Source organism: Adiantum capillus-veneris, chromosome 16, assembly GCF_014529385.1.
Source record: "Adiantum capillus-veneris isolate H3 chromosome 16, ASM1452938v2, whole genome shotgun sequence".
Lineage (NCBI taxonomy): Eukaryota > Viridiplantae > Streptophyta > Polypodiopsida > Polypodiales > Pteridaceae > Adiantum > Adiantum capillus-veneris.
In genome coordinates, this window is record NC_140946.1 from 76,890,684 (window position 1) to 76,909,758 (window position 19,075).

The 19,075-nt window shown below is 42.3% G+C and overlaps 1 pseudogene; it reads left to right on the plus strand.

The window, feature by feature from the left end:
• Positions 1–1,945: 1,945 nt before the first annotated feature.
• LOC147439306 (2-C-methyl-D-erythritol 2,4-cyclodiphosphate synthase, chloroplastic pseudogene) lies at positions 1,946–2,455 on the plus strand (annotated as a pseudogene).
• Positions 2,456–19,075: the final 16,620 nt, after the last annotated feature.

Here is a 19,075-nt window from a genome sequence, read left to right on the forward strand (position 1 = left end):
AATTAACATAAGTAAGAGGAGGAGAGGTTACTAGCATGAAACAATTTGCACTCTAGGATGTGCAAGAATAGAGTGAATGAATGAGCTTATGGGATCATGGTGAGTGATACAAAGGCTCAATGGGGTTGAGGGAGGCTTGAAATTACAAAGGGGAAGGCCTCTTTATATAGGAAAGAGAGTGATTAGGAGTGAGGTTAAGATCCAAGTGTAATTTGTACAAATGAAGCTTGATTAGGGACATTCAACCAATGAAGAAGCTCCTTCCAAGTGATTTGTTGACCAATTAGCTCCATCATCACTTGTGTTGTCTTCACTCCTTCCTCCATAGCTTGAGTCCAAGAGCTTCCTTATTTTAAAATGTAAAGAATCTACATAAAATCAATACATATCTAGTAATAATAGGAAGGGGTTGAATGAGAACTTATGAATTACAACAAGATTAAGCATGACTTGAAAGGTGATTAGAAGAGGAACTTTGATGGGTTTTTGAGCTTGAGAGAGAGAAGGAAGGAGAGGAGGGTGAGAAGACTAATGGCTGATTTTAGAGAAGGTCTCAATGTGGAAAAGGAAGGGAGTGTGTGTGTAAAGGTAGAGGGGGTGGTCTCCACCACAGTTGAAAAAACTGGCGTCCACCATTTTAGCCATATCTCCTAGACCGTAGATGCAAAAATTATAAAAAAAATATGGCCAGAATCTCCAGCTCATCAGCTACAACTTTGATGAAGACAACTTATCTTGGATCGGAGTGGAAGTATTTTTTAAAAATTCAGCAAAATCATGTGTATGGTTTCTTCCTTTACCAAGTCTTCCACTTGGGTCCCATTTGTTTGAATCATCATATGGCTCCAAAGCCATGATGATATGAGCCACTCATGACCCTTGAATCATGGGTGCATGGCTCCACAACCACATCATATCTTTTTTTTTCACATTTACATATTTTCCCTTCCCTTTACCACTAGGTTCTCCCTCTACCTTTCACCTCCGGTGAACTAGTCAAGAAAAAATCATTTTTTTTAAATTTTTCCAAGAGGTTGTTCTCACTCTTTCTTTTATTGTAAACCTCTAGAAGCAAGGAAAACCAACAAAATATGATAAACAAAAATTTGTGATAGGCTCGGATCAACCTTTTTCGCAATTCTGTCCGCGTTGCCTTGTAGACCAGACCTATTCCCGTCGTTTTGAGTACCTGGATCGCTCTGTTCTGAGTTCGTTTGTAAAAGTTATGATGAAAACAAACAGAAGGCAGCAGTAGTGTAGTGTACACAGGGACAGACAGACATACAACATCATACAGTTCTCCCTGCTATCAACCAAGAAGTGGATTGTTTCTTCATGGTAGAGTATGGCAATTGAGATTATGAAGGTATATAATTATGTTTTTTTACTTTGATTATCATGTTGAATTGGTTGCACGAGTATGTTCTTTTGGCTATTTTGTAGGCGATGCAGAAATCAATGTGTGAAACAGGATCAATGCAAATTGTCATGATAGAAATCTAACCTTTATGGATCGCTTAGCGATCACGTTCTTATATTATTCTCGCAGGTATACTTGGTACGAAAATCGTGCAGGCTTTTCGAGGAAAAGAAGGATAAAAGCACGACAGGTGGTGCGTTTGGGGATCATTCACCGATCTCTTCTTCTGCGAGTGCGAATGCGAGTGCGAGTGAGAGTGAGAGTGAGAGTGAGAGTGCGAGTGCGAGTGCGAGTGCGAGTGAGACGCTGCATGCAAGCGAACTGAAGCTCGGGGGTGGTCGGGAGGTTCGAGCTCCGTACAACGGAGTGCGCCCATATATTTTGTTCCTCTGTTGTATCAAAACTCTACAAAGATTCATCAATACAAAGATCTCTTTCTCTATCTTTTGCTATCGATATCTATTATTCGGTTCCCGTGACACTCTCTCTATATATATATAGAGATAGAGATAGAGAGAGAGAGAGAGAAACACTGGTTGCGTTCTTCCTGGTGGTTGGACATGGCAGCTCTTGGTTTGGAAAGTCCCTATGGTGTGCAAAACAGTGCGTTGTTGATACAATGCAATTCTTTCCCTCATCCAGCTAGCAAGATCTCCATACCACCTTATCTTGAATAGACAAAATCTCAAAAGATATTGAATTTTTCCGCAATAAAATATGACCTTCCTGACATCTACTAGATTTTTTCAAAGAATGATCCAAAATGGAAGGGAGCCACATCTTCAATCTTTGTGAAAGAAGTTGTTCAATTGATGCATGAAGCGGGATGTGATGTACAATTTGGATGCCAACCTCATATTATGAAGGCCAAAGTTGAGTCTCCATAAGGAGGCCATAAAGTTGAACTTCTATGAGCTGCTTGGCATAGATTTTTCAGTAGTTAATATGAAGGCCAGTACCCATGACAAGGTGGATAGCTTAGGAGAGAATAGTAGCATTGCTGCCCACAATGTTGTGTTATTGACGAAGGAATAAGCAAAAAAATGTATAGTAAGGGTTTGTAGGCTTTAATGGCTATTCATGTTTACCAATTAATTATTGATTAAACACTTATTGTGTGTGTGTGTGTGTGTGTGTGTGTGTGTGAGAGAGAGAGAGAGAGAGAGAGAGAGAGAGAGAGAAAGAGAGAGAGAGAGTGAGGTTAGCACCATAAGAGACTAGCAATGGTGCTGACGTTTATTGTTCGGGTTTAGAGAAAGATATTTCTAGAGAATAAGTATACATATACTTGAGCAAGTCGCTTAATAAATTTGCTCGGTTTTGAGCTTGCTCAATGTTTGGTAGAACTCCGGGCACTCGATGAAGCTCTATCTCCTTTACATTGTTAGGGGCACACAGCCCTAACAGGTATTCAATGCAAGTAACATGCAGTTATGCAGGAAACAGGAACAGTACACTGAGTATTCATACACAATACTGCAAAGTAGATAAGCAAAGAACATAATAAGGAAGAGGAAAAGAGACTACCATCAGGTTATCTTCATCATCATCACCCAATTACAGAGTAAAAACAGCAGTACGAGATCAGGAGAGAGAAAACTGCATCGACGGGAATGCCCATAACTGCCCCTCGTCATCAGATACCATGAGACACATTTACAACTACCCAAAAATATAAGTACTAATGTCCACATATCCCTAAGGTTCAAAAGTTAAAGGTCTTTAGTTATAGTTCAAAAAGTAATAGCCTGTCTGCCCTGAAAGCCCTGATAAATCAGGCACTAACACCTGGCACACCTGGTGGGCAATGTTTCTCAAACATTGTGAGAACCCACAATATCCCTTGATCAAAAAATTCATCCACCAGCTGAACCTTGAATTCAATTTGTTGTGAAACTGCTGCTGTAGTTGGAGTTTCCTTGTCACATTCTTCAGCCTCTGCATCCACTTGAACTGGAACTGCCTCCTTAGTACTTTCAATGTCCTGATAGAGTTTCTCATCCACAATCATTTGCACTAGATCATCTAAGTTGTGAATTCCTCCTATAGGTTCTGTGTCCTCCTCTGCAACATCTTTAGACTGTTCTGCAGCTGCACCTTTCCTTGTGTCTTCAGTAATATGCTTATGCACTTGTGCTGCCACATCAGTTCCTGCAAACACTTCAGAATTTTTTTTAACAAACACCTGCTCAGATTGTTGACCTCCTTGTTGCTGCAACTGTATCTTCAGGTCCTCAAACTGCTCTTTTACGTTAGTATACTGCTGCTTCAGTTCAGTATTCTGCTTCTCCATAAACAAGTTTTCCTCCTTCATCTCCTCCTCTGCAAACATCTGATATGGTTTACTCACCACATCATACACCATGACTTTCATTTTCTCCCAAACTCCCTTCATGTGCTCCATCACTTCAGTCTTCATTTTCTCCACATCTGTTGAATTGAGATACCTTCTACAAAGTAGAAAAATCTCCTCTTCTTCAAGTGATTTCTGGTCTTTAGGCCCATTTTCATATTCAAATACATATCCAAATTCAGTAGCAAGTTCAGGTTTAGGTTCAGGTTTCCCTTCAAGAAGAATGAAGAAAGATTCAAGGTAGGATGCAAACTTTGCAACCATTAGACACTGTCTCTTGAACACATCCAATATCTCTGCATGTAGATGCAACACTCGAAGACCTGATTTAGACTCCGCATGCCAAATCAATTGATTTCCCTGAAAATCTTGATTCAAGAAAAACCAAAATTGATCTGCTTCTTCATCAAACTGATTTGATTCAAGGCTTGAAAATAAGAAGTTGAGCTCTCCTTCACACATAAAAAAAACCCCCAAGATGGATTGCTCACATTTCTCCTTGAAAATAGAAAGAAATCCACTTTGTAGTAGCTGCAAAACTGTCCAATCAGTGATATCTCCTTGAAACTGAAAACTTTTGACTTCTGCTCCTTGAAAAACTTCCCTTATTTTATCAAGCATGAAGATATAAAACCAATAAGATATAAGAATATCAACATCATCTCCTTCATCAACAACATCACATAGAAATGTAGAACAATCTCCAAGAAAATCCACTTCATCATCATCAAGAACTTCCAAAATACTTGCATAATCATCAGTCAAAACCATCTCCTCAGCATCAACAAAACCATTGACATCAAAAACTTGGTATAAATCATCAAGAATATCATCAGTAAACTGAACTTCACTGGAAAAAGACGGACTTCCAATATCCATGACTGAATTTGTAAAAGAACCAACATCATACAGATCATTGATAACAACATCATCATTCAAGAAACCTTCTGTAACATCAAGATTTGAAGAAAACTCTACATTCTTGATTTGAGTAAGTTGAAGCTTCAAGTCCTCAATTTGATTATCCTTGTTCAAAACAGCTTTCTGAAGAGCATCATGAACTTCATAACAATAAGAAATATGCAAGTCAACTTCAGTTTGAACCTGAGAAATCTCCGTCATCAATGATGTCTTCTCTTCTTGAAGTTGATTTATTTTGGAAAGCGCTTCATTTTCCGCAACCATACTTGAATGCCTCTCATTCTCTAGCTCGAATGAGAGATTATTGATCATCTTCACTTGAGAAAGAAAAAGACTTTGAAATTCAGCAAGTTCAGGTACATAACTTCTTTGCAAATCAGTAATCTGCGGATCAGGGACTTGAATTCTGAAACTTTGCAAATCAAGAACCTTTGGTATCAAAACTGGTAATTCAGGGATTTGAAATCGAAGATCCTTGTCTTCACAACCTGAATAATTCATATCCACTCTCGGAAATTGGCTTTCAGTCTTCAAAACTCCAAAAAACTCTTCTCCATCAACACAAACACCTTCCAGACTGTCACCTGTCACATATTCCTCATCAAGATTCATCAAAAACTGATTCATCACATCATCCTCATCATTAGCACACATTATGTCTTTATCTATCTTCAGCTCTTCCATTGCATTACGCTGAAATCTGATGTCTCCCTAAATTTCAACATCTTCAAGATTGATGTCAAATGTTGGTATATGGGTTTGTATGGGATATTGGTGGCTTCTCTCGCTCACTCCCACTTGTATTCCCTTCTTCTCAACCAATAATTCTTCTTTTGGGCAACTGTCCTTCTCTTCCTGCAAAGAGGTGAGTCTCTTCGATGTGAGGTTTGGGGATAGCTGGCAATCCTCTTGGCTCCTTTGGCTCATGAGTTGCTCCTGGCTTCCTCTTTCTTCCTTCATCATCTTTTGGACTATATCTCCCTTGCATTGAACAAACTCTCCTTCTTGAATCAACTTCTTCTCTTTAGAAATCCGAGTATCTATAGCTTTCATCCCATATTTAGAAACATCAAAATCAGATTGAAAAACTTCAGGTGCTGAAAAATCAGACTCAGGCTTTGAAACTTCAGGTTTTGAAACAACAGGTGCCTGAAAAACTGTTGGTACATCAACATTGTGCAAACCCTTGAGTCTATCTGGAGTGTGGTTTTGGGATACTAAGTGCTCCTTTTGGCTTCTTTGGCTCTCAGGATGCTCCTTTTCTTCTGCCCTTTCCAACATCACCTTCTTGACTTCTTCAGGTTGGCTTTGTGCTTGAGCTTCTTTCATTGATTTGAGACTGGCAACAAGTGCATTTGGAGAGGTTAAACATGATTGTACCTGATTGTTCCCAACCAAGGGGAACATTGGTGTTGTAACTCCCCAGTCATTATCACTTTCGTCTTCCTCCTGAAACTGATCTTCATACTTCTCTGTCAAGACTTCAATTGCTTCTTGTAACACCTGTATCCTACACATACTAGAGCACGACTTTCTTCTTTTTCCTTCACGACCTTCATGCCACTCTTCTGCCTTGTCAAGAAGATTAGAAAAATCATCCAAATCCTCTTGTGCATCACATAGTTCCTCATGATCTGATGCATCTCAAAAAGATCTGACAATTCGATACAACTTCTTGCAGAGTTTATGCATACAGTATTTGACACATACATCTTCCTTTTGACATGGCTTGCACACGTAAGGACATTGCTTTGCACAGTGCCCATCTTTTTGACAAATAGCACACTTTTTCTTCTTCTTCTTTGCCATTAATCACCCATCAAAAGAATAGAGAGCATTTGTACCTCTTTAAACCCTGAAACTGCTTAAACTGCATTGCAAACTGAAATACCTGAAACTGTAGTCTGTAAACTGAAAAATTGAAACTGCATTCTGCAACAAACTGCACATAATTTGCACAGAAACTCCACAGAGACTTCAAAACTGTTTGGGCTAACAATACATTGACCAATGGTCCCAAAAGTGAGTCTGATGTGGGATAAGTTGTTTGTTGGCCTTCTTGGTTTGCACGTAGGGTTTCCTGCAGCCTGTTTTCAGGTTCATGCAGTTCAGTCCCCTCCCCCACAATTTCTGCCCCTGCAGCAAGTTCTCCTACTGGTTCTTCTTGGTCATCATTACCCGACTCTTCTCCTTGTATTCCTCTTGTAGAGAACTCCCTTCTTAATATAAGCCTTGTTCCATATGAATGTTGCGGTACCTAGGACCCTTGCCCTGATCTACTCATGCATTGCTGCTTCTCCCTTGTCTAGAATACTGTACTAGCATTCTTTGATTATGCACATTGTAGTTTGAAGGTAAATTACACGCTCCAAAGGGTAACAGTTTTGTAACTACCTTTTCGAGAATGAGAATTCTGACTTCGCTGGGCAGTTGTGGGTAGAATGCTTTCAAGAATTGTGATGCATACTCCTCACACTCTTCCCCCGATGTTTTCCAGTTCGCAAAATCCCACAAACGGTCACTATCAGGGAACAGGTCGCTGCTGTGATTCATTCCTTAGCACCCATATGGTTTTAGGCAAAATTCGAACCAATAGCAGGATCGCCAAATGTTAGGGGCACACAGCTCTAACAGGTATTCAATGCAAGTAACATGCAGTTACAGGAACAGTACACTGAGTATTCATACACAATAATGCAAAGTAGATAAGCAAAGAACACCATAAGGAAGAGGAAAAGAGACTGCCATCAGGTTATCTTCATCATCATCACCCAATTACAGAGTAAAAACAGCAGTACGAGATCAGGAGAGAGAAAATTTCATCGACAGGAATGCCCATAACTGCCCCTCGTCATCAGATACCATGAGACACATTTACAACTACCCAAAAATATAAGTACTAATGTCCACATATCCCTAAGGTTCAAAAGTTAAAGGTCTTTAGTTATAGTTCAAAAAGTAATAGCCTGACTGCCCTGAAAGCCCTGATAAATCAGGCACTAACATACATATCCACAAAGAGACTTTGTTACATATTTACCTTTAAATTGGTCCAATTTCTTCACCACATATTGAAGCACTTTGGTTGAGGAGAGATCCCTCCTTTTTGCAGCTTGCTGCTGTTGCATAAATACTGCAAAAGCTTGAAACATTTGCATTGTGACTGGATCAAACGAAACCCCCTTGCTGCTCTTGTTGCTCCATAGCTTTAAACCTTTCTTTTAAGACCTTAGAAAATTATTTTGAACCCTCATGCTAGCCTACTTCATGTCGGGTTCACCAAAAACGTGTCAAGAAGTGCGTAGTGCGACTAGGAAAGCACCGGGCCTCTGACTGTGAGGATTCGTAGAAAAATAAAGCAAGGCGTAGACGATTTGAAGCCAAAAACACACTAAAAAAAAACAAAACTCCATCCATGAAATATCCACTTTGAAAAAGAACCAATACTAACTCAAAACTCTTGTGTGTGTGAAGATTAGGTGTAGCCTCGCTCCCAATTGCACAGATGCAGTGCTCATTCGACCTGTTAAAAACCCTAAATTTATGATTCGATTCTTCATCGTGAACATTTCATGGAAGACTAAGTACTTCATTGGAGAAGCCCAAGTAGTTATTTGAGGAGGGGAAACCCTAATTGGAGGCCTCACAGCCTCAACCATGTAGTGGAAGCAGCACGGGACTGCACTAGCACCCTGTAGAGGAATGGTTGTATCTCCTTGCTCATGTGCCCAAATGAGCTCATTCTCGGCTCAAACAATTCCCACAAAACTTGAGTAACAACTCTAGCCTCGTTGATGTGGCATTTTGAGCTATTTTGAGCATTTTTAAGGCTATTTTTGACCATTTTTAGGCTATTTTTAGCCCAAAAATGTTAGTTTTTGTTCGTAAAAAGGTCAAACGAGCTGAGAAAAATCCCTAAAATTGTGAAAAAATCCCATTGCGCTCAAATTTCATGCTGAACCTCGTTTTCCCACTTAGTAAGCACTTTGGACACGTCTTTCTCGCCAGCGCACGAAACCTGCTATTTTTGGCCGAGATTGCCCGCATTGATCTTTCTAGGCAAAACGAGCATGCCACTTCAAAACACTTGATATTTGTACATTCCTTAAGAAAATTAGGTATATATTTATGTGAAAAAGCATTCCATGGCTCCACATGTGGGGCCTCGCCTGCCCGGCAAGGTATGTATATGACTGCAACCGTGACATTCATTTTCACATATATCACACTATGTACATTTTAGCATTTGGTCCCACACATCATAAACATTAAGAGTGAGGTAGATACTTTAATTTCACATTATGAACGTGAAAGAAAGGTAAGAAAGGTAAAATAGGCCACCTCATGCCTGCGGGGTAGCCCATCCCCACCTTGCCTCCTTTTTCTTCACTGTTGCCCCGCCGGGTGTCCCTTTTCCTCTCCTCCACTCAAAAGGTCAACCTCCTCTCTCTTCCCCTTGTCCTTTCTCCTTTATCTCTCCCCTCAAGCTACCCCACCTCTCACAAATAATGCACCCTAACTCACATGCAACTTACCCTATCTTCCAAAATAGTATACCCCACCCCCTCTTTCTCTCTCCTATCATATCCCATGACCCAAATACCCCCCTCTCTCTCTAAAGGACACCATGTCTCTTGTCTTGTAGCTAAATAACCTCCCCCACACTCACACACACTCAGTTTCACTCAAAAAGGTGCCCACAGACCCATCCCCACCCGGTGGTTACCTGATTTTTCTTGTGTTCACACACATCTGCACACAGATTCACCTCTGAACACACTCCCCTCTCTCCCCTCTTGTAATTATTTTATTCTCCATGTCACCTCTCACTTTTTTTCATCAACCCATCTCTCTCTCTTAGTCTCTCTCTCATGAGAGTGCTGTTCTGGCACATATACACACAGCCAGACAAGTGGGGCCCACAGTCACATGGCCTATGTAGATAATGATTTCTTCATTTCTAAATTCTAGAATTTCTCCCCCCTCCTCCCCTATATAAACAGGGGTCACCATCACACTAAGGACACACACCATCACCAAAGAGTACACTATGCACTCTGTGTGCCTAGTGCACACACACACACACCCACACCATCACCATCACCGCAATCACCATGCTCGTCTTGAGCATGACCTCTACACCCTTGAGCTATGGAAGATGAAGGGAAACTAAATGAAGGATGATGGCCATAACCCTTGTGTTTGGAGTGAGCTTGTGTATGTGTGAAGGGTGTGCGGATTCGCCATCCTTTTGTGGTGCCTAAGTACTAAGCCGCTATACCCCCTCCCTCACTCTCTCTCTCTCTCTCTCACTTGATCTCATTCCCTTTCCTCTTTATCATTACTCCCAAGAATCCATCTCTCTTGGATGAAAACTTTGTTATGGTGGTGTGTTGTTTGCATCCTAGACGCTGAAGCTAGGTGGTGCCCCCTGTTTGCTTTACCATGACAAGCTCGAGGCGCGCCGTTCGGTCCCCGGTGTTTTAGAGGCCGTCGGGGTTCGGGGTTCGCTTTGCTCCCGTCATTTGGTGCCCCAACTTAGGATCTTTTCATGAAACCCTTCAGGTTACAAGACTGAAACCCCTAAACTATTGTGAATGGATGAATGGCTAGCAGGATTTGCTAATTGGACGACAGAAGAAGAGGATCTCCAAGCACAACTAGACGAACTCCGCATCTCCATCGAAGCTCGAGTGCCAGGCGTAACGGTAATCGATTTGCAGTGGGAGAGTCAACCAACACGCCAAACCCAGTGAATATACATAGGCCAAGTGCCAAGAAGAAGAAGGAGAAGGTCGAAACCATGTCCGCAACCTACAACCAACCCACAACAACAAAATGGAAGGAGCTCTACACAATAGAGAATCAACACTATTCTACTTTGAGAATCGGGTAACTCAAGTCACCCAGGTAATTATCACAGTCAGTTTTCAAGTCGCACCTGATGCTGCAACACAAATAACGGAATCATTGGCTCACACTCTCACTAGAGAAACTAGGGATCTACTGAGTTTGTTTCAGGAAAGAACACCACCCTCTCCCACAAGCTTGGACAGTGACTAAGCACCTCTAAGATTCACATGAATTAGTACAACCTACCTCAAGACAGATCACACATACCAACACATGTACGCTCAATCAAGGTAATACTGGATTTGAAGGCTCACTACCAGCACGTCATTGACACCATGCTGGGTGGGGAGTGATTTTTTGAGGTTCTGGCATCAGATCAACCATTTGTCCTACCTTTGGTACAAGGCAATGTACCGTTTGAAGTTTTAATCTATGTCCTAGTATAAGAGGGTATACACGCCTCCTTGTAAAGAAGAATTTTTTTTTTGCAAGTTAAGCAGTGTGTCTTTCTAGCTCTCTCTCAGTAATCATGGCAAGTGTAGCATTTCCAAAATTTAAAGGAAAGAAGGGGGAGGATTTGGTAACAGACTTCCTAGATGACTTTGAAGTAGCATGTGTAGTGACAAACAAAGATATGGATGAATCCCGGGTTAGAATCTTTAAGCTTCTCATGAAGCTAGAAGCTAGATCATGGTACAATGCACTTCCACAAGCAACCAAGGATGACTGGGAACCCTTAAAAACCTCTTTTAAGAGGCGCTTTGGGGGAGGTACCACTTCAGGAAAGTTGTGGGACAAGTTGAGAGACTTGAAGCAGGAGGGTCTTTTAGAATATGCCACCTATGAGTCCAAATTTGTGGATTTGTGGGAACGGTGGGTTGAGTCACTGGCAAGGGGGGAAGCTGCACCCGATTTCCTAAAGAAAGATCGGTTCACGCATGGCTTATGGCCGCTTCTCAAGGAGAAGGTGAAAGGTAGATTCCCGGCTACGTACGAGTTAGCCATTGAGATTGCTCGCCTTAAGGACAAGAAGCTTCGAATGAGAACCAAAGAAACCAAGTCAACAGAAATAACAACATCACGTCGACCAGCAACTACACAACCACCATTCCACCACCACCACCGGCTCTTGGGGTAAGAGATGACCAACAAGATATGTTGTCCCATATTACTGACCAACTGCAGAATTTGTCTGTCCACTTAATACAACAAGGGAGGAGTCAAGAAAGAGATCAAGACCCTGGAAGAGCACGATGACAAAACAGGGAGTATCATTGCTACAACTGCGAAGAAGATGGTCACGGTATGTACTACTGTCCCAAACCACGAAAAAACTATAATAGAGGAGGTAGGAGGAACCAATTGTCACCCCCTAGAGAAAGAACACCCCCACCCTGAGCACCAACGCCACCAACACAAATTCTACGTCCACCCCAGACACCACTACAAGCATCCATTCCACCTCTTCCACCAGCCCCACCACCTGATCGCCCTATAAACATCATAAGGCTAGAAGAGAAAGGAAAAGCCGTAGTAGTGGATCCACCCAGAGCAAAGGAGAGGGACAAGGGTAAGGAGAAGGTAACCTTTTTAGAACCACTTGAGGCCATGACTGTGAAAAGAGCTAGGAGGGAGAAATCTACACAATCAGATGATGAGAGAAGCATGAGAGGAGAAACTAGCAAGAGGCCATCCAGGCCACGACGGAAATTGGGCATCATCGACTTCCAACTAGGGGAAAGTTCTAAGCCCTATGATCTAACATTGGATGTGGCAGAGCAAGGACCGAAGATTACATGGCCACAACTGCTACATCTTGTACCTAAGGTAAGGCGACAATAGTCTAAAATGGTAAGTACAAGACGCTCCAAAACAAAGGTAGCCGGAGCAATTTCGGGATGCAACATGGATGACATCCTTCCAATTGTCGACGTAAACATAAAAGGAAAGAGGGTTGGAAACACCTACATTGATGGAGGTGCACAAATCTGTGTAATGAGTGAAGCTATGATGCTTCGATTAGGGCTCGAGGTTGACAGGCCTTCTCCATGCAAGGCAAAGATGGCAAACAACGCAAAAGTAAAGAGTGTGGGTGCGGTAAGTGCCGTGAAAATCAAAGCTTTCAACACTGAGGTAGAGGTAGATGTTTTTGTAATGCCTACTAAGGGGGAGGGCTATCCACTAATTTTGGGAAGGCCATGGTTGATGGCCATGAAGGCAAAACAGGACTGGGGTACTGGCCTTCTACGCATGACCGGTAAGAAAGGGGAGACAATCTACTACGACATGAGGATTGGCAAGTAGAAGCAAATGAATCTGAAAACATCGGCAGATGAAACCACTAGCGAATCTTTCAGTTCTGAGGAGGAGACCACATCCACCGAGGAAAGTGACAGTTCCATTGATGTGATGGGTATCATTATGAAGGATACACAAAGGGTAAGCACAACTGGTGATCCATCACCAAAAGGGAAAACCAATGAAGAGGAGAGCAAATCACCTGGCCTAGGAGGAAGTAGGTTGAAGGGTATGTTGTCTACGGAATTAACACTTGAGGAGAAAGATAGTTTTTTGCAAATGTTGATGGGATTTCCTAGCCTGTTCATTGAAAACTATGAAAGAATCACAGGCATTACAGTGGTGGAACACCATATTAAGATGAAGGAAGGGGTAAAACCAGTTGTGCAAAAGCTACGATGACTCGGGGTCATACAATAAAAGGCACTCTTGGCCGAGGTAAGGAAACTGCTGGAGGCAGGATTCATCTATCCTGTAGAAAACTGAGAATGGGTGTCACCCGTAGTGGTGACGCCTAAAAAGAATGGTAAGTGGAGGGTCTGTGTTGACTACAAACCACTAAATGCAGCTACAAAGAGAGACCACTTTCCTCTCCCTTTCTTGGATGAAATTCTGAATGAAGTAGCGGGTTTTGAATGCTATACCGTCTGTGATGGTTATTTTGGATACTTTCAAATACGCATAGCCTTGGAAGATCAGCTAAAAACCACTTTTATCATGCCATGGGGTTGTTTTGCATACAGGGTTATGCCATTTGGTCTCACAAATGCACCTACCACATTCCAAAGATATGTCACATATGTTTTTCAACCGTTCTTTGGAACATCCATAAGAGTGTTCATTGATGATTTTTGTATATATAGCTCCCGTATTTCACATTTAGAAAAGGTAACTGAAGGTTTGGCCAGGTTGCAGAGACTAGGTGGGCAATTAAATGTGGATAAATGCCACATTGGGGAGAGTAAAGTCATTCTACTACGCCATGAAATTTCAGCAAAAGGTATCAACGCCGACCCAAGTAAGGTGTCAGCACTCATAGCCCTACCTTCACCAACGACCGCACATCAACTGGTCTCTTTTCTACAGAAGGTGAGGTACTTAAGTAGATTCATACATCTACTATCACAACTTGTTCTACCACTGCAACAACTCACTCAAATATCAACTTTCACTTGGGACGAGGAAAGCGAACATCACTACAACAAGGTAAAGGAGGTCTTAGCCACTCTGCCAACTATCTCACCACCTAAGTGGGTTGAAAAATTCTATGTCACCTCAAGTGTTGGTGATGACTCATTGGGGGTTGTGCTACTCCAAAAGGATATGACGACATCTTTCATGAGGCCAATCTACTTCTCTAGTCGAATGATGACAGTAGGAGAGAAAGGTTTCACCCATGTGGAACACTTAGTCCTAGCTCTTATATTTGCAACTACAAAGTTTAGGTCATATTTGCTGCCTAAGAAATTTGTGATTCTAACCACGGATGAAATATTTACCTATGTTGTAAAACACATGGATGTGTCTCCTAGAATTACTAAATGGCTAGTTCGTCTGCAAGAGTTTGACTACACAGTATAGGTAGAAAGCACGACAAGGAGGGCAGGTTTAGGGGGACTCATGACCTACCAAGTCTTTCAAAGGAAGGAGAAGCAATCTAAGGAAGGAGAAGTCCGATTACCTCCAGTACCACCGATGGTAGAAGGAGCATACTCTCTCTACTTTGATGGAGCCTACAAGCCAGGGTCCGACAAAGCAGCTGCAAGCATAGTGGTCTTTGATGACAAAGGTATTTTCGTTGGGCCAATTGTTAGATTCACATTCTAACAATGAAGCTGAGTATGCAGCACTAACCAAGGGTCTACAATGGTGCGTCTCGCAAGGTGTACAACGCCTTAATGTATTTGGGGATGCTCTACTTCTGGTAAGGCAAGTAAATGGAGCATGGACATGCAAGAATCCTAGTTTAAGGACTCACTAAAGTGGTGTAAAAACCTTGTTGGGTAAGTTTGAAGAAGTTCAAATACACCATATCCCAAGGGCTCAAAACCAAGAAGCAGATGCCCTAGCAAGTGAAAGACTACAGGAAGTGGTGGTTGGAGCAATAAAACTAAAGCTCCCTCTATTTCAAGGTAGTGATGCCTTGCTTGACATCATGTATTTTTTGGAAACAGGGGAATGCCCATCAGATTTAACAAAGGGACAGAAGAAATGGCTGACGCGGAAGGCCACAAGGTATCGACTCATCAATGATGGTTTGTACTGTAAGAGTAAGGACCAAATACTCAGGAAGGTCCCTCTCTCTCACGAGATCACGGGAGTAATTGCTAGCTTTCATGATAGGGTTTGTGGTGGTCACTTTGCCCTAGACATAACAAGTAGGAAAATCTTGCAGGCAGGCTTCATATGGCCTAGCCTCAACCGTGATGTACACCGTTGGTGCAAAACGTGTAAGTTGTGTCAAAAGGCCGGCACTAGGTCACTTATGCCTGAACCACAGACACCTATTCTCTCATATGGCAAATTTGAAAAATGACGTATCGATGCCATTGGGCCATTACCTAGGGCCAACTCAGGAAAATTCTACATTATCATGGGGGTAAACTACATGACTAGATGGGCAGAGGCTACAGCCACCACTAGAATCACAGCGGTAGAGGTAGCTAAATTTATCTACGAGGACATATGTTGTAGGTTTGGCACACCTTTAGAGATCATCTCTGATAGAGGGCGAGGTTTCAGAGCAGACTTGGTACGATAATTAATGCAGAAACTGGGCATTACAAGGAGGCACTCTTCACCATATCACCCTCAATGTAATGGCCTAGTTGAAAAGGTAAATGGAATGGTTTCTAAAATTATTACCAAGTAGGTAAACAATCATCCCGGAGACTGGGATAAGTATCTACTACCAGCTTTATGAGCCTACAGAACTTCATTTCGTACATCCTTGGGATTCACACCGTATCATCTAGTTTTTGGTAAGGAAGCAATCTTGCCCATTGAAGTGCAACTACAAAGTCTCAGAGTAATGGCAAGCCAACTTCAACAACCCAACATGCATTTGAGAGATCACATCATCAACTTGGAAAGACTGCAGCTGGACAGAGAAGAAGCAATAAATTATTATGCAGCACAAGCAGAGCATAGACGGCTTACCTTTAACGAGAATCTCCGGAAAAAAGAATTGAAGAAAGGAATGTTAGTGCTCCGCTACGACAATCGCTTCGACACGCGCAAGGATAAGAAACTCCTGCTCCGATAGGAAGGCCCTTTCATCATCAGGAAAAAGTATGCCAATGGAAGCTACCAGCTTATGGAGGCTGATGGAAAACTTCATAAAACCAGGGTAAATGGTTGCCGACTTAAACCTTATTTTCTTCGATTTGACCACACTCCACCAATTGACATTCCAGATGAGGACACACCATCAGCCGCCACCTCCGACGATAATGATCAAACAGATGAGCTAGAGACATGAATGCCTCTAGCCAAAAGGAAAGGGCTAATGATGGGGGCTTTTCACAAGCCAAGCTCCCATACCCCTCTTCTCTCATCCCCACCCCATGAAAACCCCCTCTTAGGGAGGGAGTGATAAAAGGCATTGGAAAAAGTAAGAAAAAAAAATAGTATGATTATGTAAATATATAAGAAAGGTAAAATAGGCCACCTTATGCCTGCGGGGTAGCCCATCCCCACCTTGCCTCCTTTTTCTTCACTGTTTTCCCGCCGGGTGTCCCTGTTCCTCTCCTCCACTCAAAAGGTCAAACCCCTCTCTCTTCCCCTTGTCCTTTCTCCTTTCTCTCTCCCCTCAAGCTACCCCACCTCTCACAAATAGTGCACCCTAACTCACATGCAACTTACCCTATCTTCTAAAATAGTATACCCCACCCCCTCTTTCACTCTCCTCTCATATCCCATGACCCAAATACCCCCCTCTCTCTCTAAAGGGTGCCATGTCTCTTGTCTTCTAGCTAAATAACCTCCCCCACACTTACACACACTCAGTTTCACTCAAAAAGGTGCCCACAGACCCATCCCCACCCGGTGGTTACCTGATTTTTCTTGTGTTCACACACATCTGCACACAGATTCACCTCTGAACACACTCCCCTCTCTCCCCTCTTGTAATTACTTTATTCTCCATGTCACCTCTCAATTTTTTTCATCAACCCATCTCTCTCTCTTAGTCTCTCTCTCATGAGACTGCTGTTCTGGCACATATACACACAGCCAGACAAGTGGGGCCCACAGTCACATGGACTATGTAGATAATGATTTCTTCATTTCTAAATTCTAGAATTTCTGCCCCCTCCTCCCCTATATAAAGAGGGGTCACCATCACACTAAGGACACACACCATCACCAAAGAGTACACTATGCACTGTGTGTGCCTAGTGCGCACACACACACACACACCCACACCATCACCATCACCATCACCGCAATCACCATGCTCGTCTTGAGCATGACCTCTACACCCTTGGGCTATGGAAGATGAAGGAAAACTAAATGAAGGATGATGGCCATAACCCTCGTGCGAGTCTTTGCCATCAACTCCCACCTATCCTCCATGTGCTCTACCACGCTCTCCCTTCTCATTCCCCTACCCTATGCTCCCCATTTCATCGCCTTATTCTCTAAATAAAGCTTGAGGTTTTGTAAGTATGTTTTCTTGCAATGTTTTGCCCATGTGAGGTGTGCAGAATTGCCACCTAGTCTTCTGTTTGGAGTGAGCTTGTGTATGTGTGAAGGGTGTGCGGATTTGCAATCCTTTTGTGGTGCCTAAGTACTAAGACGCTATACCCCCTCCCTCACTCTCTCTCTCTCTCTCTCTCTCTCACACACACACACACACACACACACACACACACACACACACACTTGATCTCATTCGCTTTCCTCTTCAGCATTACTCCCAAGCATCCATCTCTCTTGGATGAAAACTTTGTTATGGTGGTGTGTTGTTTGCGTCCTAGCCGCTGAAGCTAGTTGGTGCCCCCTATTTGCTTTACCATGACAGGCTCGAGGCGCGCCATTCGGTCCCCGGTGTTTTAGAGGCCGTCGGGGTTCGGGGTTCGCTTTGCTCCCGTCAATGCTTCAAAATTGGTTACCAGCTTTACCAAACCTAAAACGGAAGATAATTTCCAAATGGCGTAGAGCTTTGATAGCATCGACAATCAAGCATGGATCCATTACATGCATGTTTTCTACGGATTAATATTAATATTTGCAGTTTTGTAAACTATAATTTCAGCTTAGTGAGGCTATATCGGTATTCTGCCTACACATCTTGGTATGTATGCAAACATTTTTTTGTTCAAGGATTATGAGACATCGACACTCGCAACAAGGAAGACGGATCTGCTTCGAGACAACTCTACATCGGCATGATTGGTTTCAAAATGAACTGTCAGCATTATTACCTATATTGTCTTAGTTCTGTGTCAATTTTTCTACAGTTGGTTGTCTTGGCAATCTTGTACGGGCTCTAGACACTTCCACACATGAGTGGTAAGACCTCCTCATTTTTTCTCAATTCTCAGCCTTTTTTTTTTTTTTTTCTCACTACTCATGAGGTTACTGGGTACACCTTAAACCCAAGGTGTGGCAGTGAACCAAAAACTCCATTTTTTGGTAGCTAATTTTTGACCTACACCCTATCTGTTCAAGGGGGGGTTACTGACCTAGCACTAGGTTATGGAAAACCTAAAACTCACAGTTGATGAGTATACCAAAAACTCGAGGTATCATGAGAGTGGTTTGTCCAGTTCAGGCTTGAGGGGGGGATTGTTGGGTTCAAGCCTTTTTACGATACCCATGGGAAATGCCTCTTATGGGCATGCAGGTAAGTTCCAGTTTGCATGGTTTTTTTTGCATGGCAAGTATGCCTTATGTGTAAAAGGTTTTACTCAATTAAAAAATGCGTGTGTTATTTTTTGTTTCCCTTGTTGTGTCGAGCTCCCTCTCCCGCTCCATCTCTCGTTTCTCTTTCTCGTTGCACCTTCTCCTCCACGCCATGCCTCAAAGGCTTCACCCCCCTTAGACCCCAATAATTATTTTGTTATATTGCTAATCATAATTAAGGATTAAGTAATCATTAGTCTAATAATATATAAGAGAGTAATTAATAGTAGAGAAGGGTCTAATATTCTCTAACTGATAAGTTAATTAGATAAATTAGACATAAATTAATGTCATTTATTAATTAGTTGAGGTTAGCACTAATT